This window comes from Solanum pennellii, chromosome 2 (genome assembly GCF_001406875.1).
Source record: "Solanum pennellii chromosome 2, SPENNV200".
Lineage (NCBI taxonomy): Eukaryota > Viridiplantae > Streptophyta > Magnoliopsida > Solanales > Solanaceae > Solanum > Solanum pennellii.
This window is the reverse complement of record NC_028638.1, coordinates 14,784,863-14,795,594: the sequence shown is the minus strand read 5'-3', so window position 1 is coordinate 14,795,594 and position 10,732 is coordinate 14,784,863.

Sequence of the window (10,732 nt, the reverse complement as noted above, 5' to 3'; positions counted from 1 at the left end):
GTAATAGACTAAGTATTTCTATATTAGTATTGAAGTATGGTTCGTGTCCCAAGTATTCTCGTGTCTTAAGAGTGATGAGATTGAGATTTAGTATTTCCTATGACTTTATATGAAAAAGTTTTTAAAGACTATGAAATGTTTTATGAATACTTTTAATTCCGCACTACTTTTCACTGCGTATATGCGATGAACGATATGTAAGGGCTTGTACAGGACCTCCGAGAGGTCATGTACGCCAGTTGCAATATGAGATTTCCCCTAACTTCTAGGGTTTGTTTTCGGGATGTGACATACGTAGAGTCTTGTTCATGGATGTGACGCACTCCACACTTATGAATGAGAGGCTATGTAATGCCTAGGAAAATCGCACTTCTTTGGTAATCTTAAAAGTTGTGCCTCAAGAGTTGAAGAGGAGATAGCTAATGTGGGAGTTCCTCCCCAATACAACAAAGCTCCTCCTCAAAATCAAGCTCTAGAAGGTGACCAAGCTCCGGTGAATCCTCTGGCTATAATTGAAATAGAGATAAGGTTGGCTTTCATCAACTTGGCTCAAGCTATGACTGCTCAATCTCAAGCCGTAGCTACTCAAGCTCAAGCCATGACAGCTCAAGCGATCCGGGAAGTTGGACCCCGTGTGAACCAAAATACTAGTACCATGGCTTCTCGCTTGAGGGACTTCAAAAGGATGAACCTTCCAATGTTCGTTGTGTCTATGGTGAATTAAGACCCCTAAGACTTTCTTGATAAGGTTTACAAGATCTTGTATGCTATGGGAGTGAGTTTGAATAATAAGGCTAAGCTAGCCTCATATCAACTCAAGGATGTGGCTCTACTCAATGGAGAGATAATAGGGCTTTGAGAGCGGCTCCCATAAGTTGGGAAGTATTTAGGAGGGCCTTTCTTGATCGGTTCTTTTCAAGGGATAAAAGAGAGGCAAAAGTGAATGAGTTCATCAACCTTCATCAAGGAGGTATGAGTGTGCTAGCATACTCTTTGAAATTCACTAAGTATTCCAAATATGATCCTTTTTTGGTGTCCAAACCTAGAGATGAAATGAGTCATTTTGTGATGGGTATGTCCGATGATCTTGTGTAAGAGTGTCGTTTGGCGATGCTACATGAAAGTATGGACATTTATCGTTTCATGGTGCATGCTCAAAAAATTGAGGAGATTAGGGTCAAGAGGAAGAATACGGATGTTAAGAGGGCAAGGTCTTATGAAGGAGGAAAATCTAAGGGTAAGTTGGAAATCCAAGACAAGCCTAAGTCCAAGAAGAGGTTCTACGACCAAGTTCCTACTAAATTTCCCAAGAATAACAAGGATAGGGTGTTTAACCCTAAGACTCAAGGTGGAAGAAGTGGAAATTCACCAAGTGCGAAACCTACTTGTACCAAGTGTGGTAAGAAGCATATAGGTGAATGTCTAGTTTGAACAGATAGTTGCTATGGTTGTGGAAAGGGTGGCCATTGTCCCGGGATTAAGGATAGAGGAAAGGAGAGTATCCAAGTGAAGCAAGCGGTCCTAATCTCGATGATCTTAAGAAGAACCACTTCTATGCTCTCTGCTCTAGGGATGAACAAGAGGATTCTCCCGATGTCGTCACATGTATCTTACAAGTGTTCTCCACTAATGTCTATGATCTATTAGATCCCGGTGCTACTTTATCTTTTGTAACTCCATTAGTAGCTAAAAAGATTGATGTTCTACCCAATATCTTAGTTTAACCTTTTGTGATTACTTCCCCGGTGGTTGACTTCGTTGTGGCTAGAAGAGTCTTCAGGAGTTCCCCTATATCATTGCCCAATAGAGTTACATTAGTTGACTTGGTAGAATTGATATGGTTGATTTTGATGTCATCTTGGGAATGGATTGGTTGCATGCTTGTTTTACTTCTATTAATTGTAGAACAAGGGTAGTTAAGTTCCAATTTCCTAATGAACCCATCTTAGAATGCAAGGGGGGTGACTCAATCCTTAGAGGTCAAATCATTTCGTGTCTAAAAGCTTGTAAGATGATATCTAAGGGGTGTCTCTAGTATATTTAGAGGGTCAAGAATCTTGAGTACGATATTCCTCCATTATAGTTGGTACCCATAGTGAAGGATTTTTTCGAAAGTATTTCCCGATGACTTGCCCAAAATTCCTCCCAAACGGGAGATAGACTTCGGTGTAGACTAGTCGCTGGATATGAAGCCTATGTCAATCCCTCCTTCCCGGATTTTTATATGAAAGGTAGACACTGCTTATGGTCTTTTGCTTATTTTACTTGATTATGTGAGGTTATGGGGCTTCACATGAGCATTGCACTTGTAGGATTGGGAGGGGATTGTGAGTAAGGTTCTTATATGTTTTGATGTTATGAACTCTAGTACATAAAATGTTGTTATGACTTTATGTTGGAGTTATTCATGTTGATATGGTCTTATGATAATGTTGGTCTTGTGTTGAATATGGACTTTTCTTAAATGATGTTATGATCATGATTTGTGTATGCTCTTATATGTGTATGGAGGCTTTTAAAACTGACTTAGCATGGTTTTGAACAAAATGTCCTTTTAAGCATGTTTTCTATGGTTTTAATTGAATATGTTTCCATACTTAGTACATGTGGTCTGTAATAAGCCATATTCTTTCCCTTTTCCCAAATGATGTAGATTCAGCCATTGAAGTGTAGAAGGCCACTTCCAAGGGAGTCTTGGAACTTTTCCAAAGTTATTAGTGATTCCTCAAGTTCGGGGATGTTTCTATTCTTCTACTCTAGCTATGATGTTGCTTATGTATAAAGACACTTATTACTTCCTTTCTTATTTGAGGCTATTGTTGTAAGCTTATATGTGGCATATTGTATTGAAGTAAGGGCTATGCGCAATTTCGTAATCCTCTATTAGATGGTTTAATGTGAGAATATTATTAGACTATCTCTTATGAAAAAGTTATATTGCCTAAACGAGAAGTCTATGAAAACTTTATAAGCTAGAACTCTATGTAAACTCTATATATGATATGTGAGAAGTCTAAGTACACTTCAATGTGTAAAAGTTTTTAATTTTCCGCATTTTTGACCTTTGATATGTTATGATGAATGCTAAGGGCTACTCCAAGTCCTCTTTAAAGAGGACGACGCCGATTACGTCTAGGGGGTACCCAATTATGACAGGAACTCCCGCATTAGCAATCTCCTCTTCAACTCTTCTTGCGGCTGCCCATATAGTAGTCATAGACTATATCCACAAGAAAAGGCTAGAAGAAAAGGACACATAGAGTTACCACTTTTGAAGAATGACTTTCAAGATTACCAAAGAGTTACGAATTTCCTACACATCACATAGACTCTCATTCATAAGTGTGGCGCACTTCACACCCATGAACAAGACTCTACATAGACGTGGTTTAGTGAGACATCAATCCTAAGATCACTCAACCTGAAGCTCTGATACAAAGTTTCTCAAGATCGGGGAATAGTCCTTAGACGTAACCAGCATCTTCGTCCTAGAAGAGGACTTAGACTAGCCCTTAACATACATCATCACATATCATAGGCAAAGAAAAATGCGGAAAATTATAACTTTACATAGTGAAGTATACTTAGACTTCTCACTTGTCATATATTGAGTTTGCATAGACTCCTCGCTTATGAAATGTACATACACTTCTCGTTTATTAAAATATAACCAATTGATATGAAGTAGTCTAATACTTATCCCACATATAAACCATCTATTATAGAATGTAAGAATTTGTGCATAGCCCTCACACGTGTACAATATGTCACATATAGGTTTACAACAAAGTCTCAAATGATAAAGGAAGGAACAATTGTCTTTAGACATAACCAACACTCATAAAGCTAGAAAATGGAATCATCCTCGGACTTGAAGACTGACCAATAACTAGAAAAAAGTTCCAAGTCTTTCTTCAAAGTGACCTTGATACCTCAATGGCCCGAACCTATACTGTTGGGGAAAAGGGAAAGAATATGGCATGTACTAAGAATGAAAACATAAGCAAGAAAAACCATTGAAATCATGCTTAAAACTGACATTTTGGTCAAAACCATGCTAAGCCACTTTAGAAAGTCTTTATGAACATACAAGAGCATATACAAGTGAATAACCATAATAACATCAAGATATGTCCATATCCAACACAAGACCAACATCATCAAAATACCATATCAACATTTCATATCTTAAAGTTCATATCATCAAAGCATATAACACTACAAAAGGAACCTTAACTACCAACAAAAAAAATCGTTGGTAAATTGATCAAATCAGTTGGATAATTGAGTTAACAACCAAATGTGAACTTATATTAATCCGTTGTTAAAAAAGCTCATTGGTAAATATTACCAACCTATTGTAATTTGTTGGTAAATTTACCAACCAAAAGTCAGTTGGCAAACACCCAAAGATATAATTACAAAATTTTGAAACATGGCCCTGAAATTTCTATTGGTAAATTTACCAACTAATTTTTTATTGGTATATCGTTAGTACCTTTACTAACGAATTGAAAAAGAGTTAGTAAATTTTTTCTTCATTATTCGATTCATACATTGATATTGTGTTGGTAATTTAGTAAAAAAAGATTTGTGTTGGTAATTTACCAATATATTTACATACTTTTTTTAATTTTTTTTTTGGTTTACAATTCGGTGTTCAGTACCCTCATTGGAGCCCGACTAAATTCAGATTCACGCTGGAAAGTCCCACATTGCGTAATAAAGTTCTCCCGAAGAAAGATGATTATGTACCCAACAGGAATCGGACCTGAGACCTCTTGGTTAAGGATGCAGGAGTACTTTCCACTACACCACAACACTTGTTGGTAATAAATTTTAAATATGTTAGTATGATTATTTATTTTTCTAATAAATTTACTAATTGATTGTTAGTTTATTGGTAATATATCATTCAAGTTCAATGTTAGGTTAGTAATTGATTGAAAATATGTTCAAAATATTATTAATTGACTGATTATTCAATAGTAAAATATTTATTAATTTATTGCATTTAAAAATCTAAGAACACGATTATAAATCTAAAAATATTAATCAACTTTATAAATCATATTTGAATGAAAAAATGCAAAATCTATTATAACAAGTTAAATTAATCTTAATATGATACATATCATTATATCAAAAAATTTAATTTGAGCATACTTACCAAAAATATTGACCAAATCTAAATTTTGGCCAGAAATTAAAAGAAAAAACTCCTAACAACACAATTAAAAATGGAAGCCTCAAAACTTGAAACAACCATTTTATTAGATATAAAAATGATCTTCCGAAGATAATCGCGCTAATAGAATTTTCATCAGAGCAGGTTTACAAAAAATACTAAGCAAAATTAAATTTTGGGACAAAAAATAAAAATTAAATCGTCTAACTGTACAAACTGAATATGAAAACCTCAAAATCCAAATCAGTCATCCGAAAAAGCGAAAAATGACCTTCCAGAGCTAACCGCGCGATAAAATTCGAATTGAGCATGTTTCCCAAAAAAGTTGATCTAATATAAATTTTATCCAAAAGTTAAAAGTTAAGACTCTTAACGACACAAACTCAAAATTAAAAGTCTCAAAACCCGAAGCAACCATCCTATGAGAACCAAATTGAACTTATATGATTAATTGCGGTGACAAAATTTTACTTTGAGCAAGATTACCAAAAATATTGACCAAAGTAAAATTTTGGTCAAAACATAAAATCTAAAATGCCTAACTGCATAATCTAAAAACGGAAGCGTCAAAACTCGAACCCTTTATCTTATTACATCAAAATTGACATTTTGGCATCTAATTGCACTAACGAAATTCTTATATGGGCATGTTGTCAAATATAGTGACCAAAGTTAAATTTTTGCCAAAATTCATATGTTAAAACACTTAACGGCACACACTAAAAAATGAAAGCCTCAAAACCCAAGCCAACCATCCTAATAAATAAAAAATGACCTTTTGAGTTAATTACGCTGACAAAACTCGCATTTGAGCATGTTCACAAAAATATTGACCAAAGTAAAGTTTTGGCCTAAAGATAAAATTTAAAATATCTAACGGCACAAACAAAAAACGAAAGCCTCAAAACTTGAAGCAACCTTCCCGTTAGATAAAAAATGACCTTTCGAAGCTAAGGACACTGACAGTGTTCTAATCTGAGCAGTTTACCAAAAAATATTGAACAAAGTAAAGTTTTGGTTAAAAGTTAAAAGTTAAAATACCTAATGACACAAACTAAATATGAAAGTCTCAATACTAGGCGTTGATTTACCAAAACATTTAACTTCAATTAGTAAATTTACCAACTATTAAAATATATGTTAGAAATTAATAATTTACAAATAAGTTTTATCAGAGTTGGTAGTAGTTATTATTCAACTAAATATTCATATGTAATTTTACCAACTAATAATTAATATATTGGTAAATTTTACCAATGGATTAATGATCAGTTGATATATTACGAACTATTTTAATGATGTTAGTAATTTACTAACTACAATATTTATTCGTCGGCATAATTTCTAACTAATTTTATATTGAATGGCAAGTTTACCAACAAATTGTATTTCATTACTAATTTACCAACACATTTATATTTGGTTGGTAAATTTAGCAACACAACCTTGTCGTTGGTAAATATTTAGTTAATAATTCATTGGTAATATGTTAATAAATTACATAAACAATTTTTTATCATATTTACCAACCGATATATACTTCGTTGATAATATTACCAACAAAAGGTGTGTGTTGTAATATTTCTGTCGGTAATCCATTAATAGAATGTTGCTAAATTTGGCGCCATTTCTTCTCACCGTATTTACCAAATAAAATTCTTCGTTAGTAAGATTTATGTTGGTAATCTGTTAGAATTTTGTTGTTCAGTTATAAAATATAATTCAGTTAGAAATATGTTGGTAATTCGTTAGTAGAATACTAACCATTTTAAGTTGTTAGAAAAAGCTGTTGACAATTTGGGGTTTTTTTGTAGTGTAAGACCTTTACTCGCAATACCCTCCCAACCCTACAAATCAATGTTCATGTAAAGTCCCGTAACCCTACATAATCAAGTAAACTAGGCAAGAGACCATAACAAAAGTCTAATACTTCACATAACATCATATCATGCATATTCATCATCACATACAGCAACTTAGACCAATATCATGTTCATCATATAAAATCAACATCATAGAAGGTCAACATCATACGAAGTCAACATATATATCTCATTCATAACATAAGTGTATAAGAACATCCTCCTAGGAATCCCTTCAAGGTCAACTTGTGCAATGTATATGTAAAGTCTCATACCCCTACCTACACTAAGTAGAATCTCTTAAGTCACCCTAGTTAGTGTTCACATTATTACTTCCATTCGTACATTTTACTTTCGGGAAAAATCGCCTTCCTTAACCAACAATAGACCATGTGAGCTAAACATGAAATTCGGTGCCATGAAACCCTACACAGAAAGAAGGTGCTCTACTTGCCAAGGTAGAACCACAACGTGAACGTAGCATTCTAGGTGGATCCACTAGCTAGTTTTCCTATGGGGGCACCATAGTTAAGGAACTAGGAGATATGTGTTGGAAACCCTCTTTATACACAATTGCATTATAGTCACCATTTTATGAAACCGTTGTGAACCTACCTTCCCTCATTGGGAAGGGACACCTCTCATATCTAGTTCGCTCGGTGATAAGCTAAACTCTCTTTTTTGAAATGTCTTTAAGCCTTTCTTCATCATCAAATTTTAATATAGGCCATACGAGAATAACCCCTTGTATAATTATGTAATTAGATATTTAGTTATTGAATGAGAACTTCCTTTCATTACAACCCTTCATTAGTGATATCATCACATCATAGTCAAATCATAATTGGGCACACAAGAGAAACACATTCACCCTTGCATGATCATACCCCTATAAAGATCTCACAATTCAACATACTCATAACATTCCATCACATTCATCATATCATCATCTTCCTAATTTATTCACATATTATACTTCAATTCAAACATTATCATCAAGAAATAATCATCATTAATGAAGTAAAGAACTCATGATCATAAAACTCTTACCAATAGATTCCAAGACCCTCCTTCAAGATTTCACCATCAATCCCACTATATTCATTCATCAATTCACTCAATATCACCATAAAATAGTAAAATAATACAAGAACTAAGTCAATAGCATCATCACCAATCAAAATCAACCTAATTTGTAACCTAGAGTTAGGGAAAAAGGTTCGTTCATGGATTCGTTCATATAAGTAGGTCAAAAAATAAGAACTATAACAATTAACAAATAAATAATCATAATCTATCAATATAAACCAAGGTAATTCAACATTAAATCAATTTGAAAGACAATTCATAAAATTGGATGAAAACCAAAGTTTTAGACATCTTTGGAAACAAATTTTGCAAAACCTCTTGGGGAAAGAGATCCCACGAGTGAATAGCTTCCATACCTTAGGATTCCTTGAAGAATGATGGAGAAAATCTTGAGTATTAGATCCATAATCAATCTTGGACTTTGTCTTCAATGGTGGTCTTTGGAATAGAAAGAGAGAAAGTAGAGAGAAGTTCGAGAGAATTGGGTTTGGGAAATAATGGGGAGTTGAGTTAGTTTTAATGAGGTTTAACTCTTTTATAGTCCCAAAATAAATTAATTAACCACCTATTAACCCTTAATTAATTTATTAACTATTATCTAACTAGACTTAAGTCAACCAAAACTTGGCAGTGAACCAAGCCTCAATCGACAACTCCACGTCGACGGTCGTTAACCAAACAACGACCCCGTACCGGTCATCTGTGGTTTGTGTCAGAAACCTGGATTTTGAGACTTCTTGGGATATGGATAAGTATGAAACAACGAGCTCCATAGGCAGGGCTTTGACCCATCGGCAGGCTTAGTTAATCTAGTGGTACTCTATAATAAGTCATGGACTTTAGGAGTCTTACAATCCCCCTCTTGTGATCAAGCTTACGCAAACCCTTCTTAACATCACCTTATTCCATTCTAAAGAAGGTACCATTTCTTACTAACCATTCACTCACACTCTATTAGGTGAGGATTTAAGGAGATCACAAATGAGTATCTATTTCACTCAAATTCATATGCATTACTCAACGTGATTCTTAACATAGAGAAGTTCTAGGAAACTCAAAGTAGGAATATTAAGGGAATCCAAAACCTTACCATCTAGGCACATTATCCCCCACTTCGGGTAAGCCTAATCAAATATTCATCATAGCATGCCCTTAAATACCTAGGGTAATTCCATATTTCATCACATTCTACCACCAAGTCATAACAAGGTTAATAGTTCCAGATTTTGAGCCTACAAGGGTAATCAACTTAGGTAGTTCATCTATAGCTTTTAGGGAATCTCCCTCTAACTTAGGACTATAGAAATCCCGGATTTATGTCATTCATGTTAGAACTCTTAAGATCCACTACCACATTTCTAGAGATTTAGGGTAGCCATTCTCTCTAGGTAAAATCTTAGGGGAAACTAGAAGAGATTTGGCCATAGAAGCCTCTTTCTTTTCTTCCAACACTAGGGCAAGGTAACTTCTAGGCCATTTCAACCCATATCATCACCTTAGTTGGAACCTTCCAACCAACCATGCCTAGGTACAGCCTAATCATTTTCCTCAAATGACCATACATAAGATCAATCTTCAAAGACAACTAACCACTTTAAAGTAGGTGAACATCAATTCTTTTCCTCTCCCTATGATCTAAGGGGAACATACCACCCTCTAAGTCAACCTTAGAGTAAGAAACAATTCCAACTTATGGAACAAAACCCCTTCTTACCTTTTCTTCCCACTCTTAGGATAGGTTCATAAGGGAACTAATCAACTAGTTATATGGGTTCTTCCGTTAACTAGCATACTTCACAATATTCTTACAAGGTAAATGCACTACCTTCCCTTCTTAGGAGCAAACCTATACAAAAGACTCCAATCCGCACAAGGACAACTATGAAGCATTACTCTTACAAAAAGAGCAACATTCATCTTTCACTATTTACCACATTTCTCCAAAACATTTCAAGCCTATACCATAACATTATACTATCATTGCACATAACCATAAAACAACCTATAATTCCAAAAGGACTCCATTTAAAACATAACAACTTTTAATATACTTAGAACTACATCACAATATAATTTCTCAACATAACATCTCAAACCTCATAGGTCACGTATGGCCATAAGCAGCATCACATCAAAATATTCCAAATTCACCTTCACATATACTCATCTAGTCATAAAACCATAATAAGCATCAAAACTCACATTTTCTCTTCAAGCCTTGAGATATCCTCCCTTCAAGCAATCACATCTAAAAGACTAACGAACAAGGAAACATAAGAGAAGGATCATATAGAGTTAAGCTCTATGGTAGGAAACAAGAGTAGTGAAGAAAGTCAAACTTCTATCGTCCTATAGCCTCTCTCTCTCTCTCATAGATGTGTCGCGACTTACACTGATGAACAATACTCTAGTAGACATTATGAGACTTTGAAACCTAAAGACCATTCCCAAAATCGTATGCTCTGATACCAAGTTTGTCACGACCGAGGTGCACCCCTAGAAGTAACCGGCGTCGTCGACCTCTTGGAGGTCTTGGACAAGCCTCTTAGCATTCATTTATTGCATTGTCATAGAAATTTAGCAGAAAACTTAA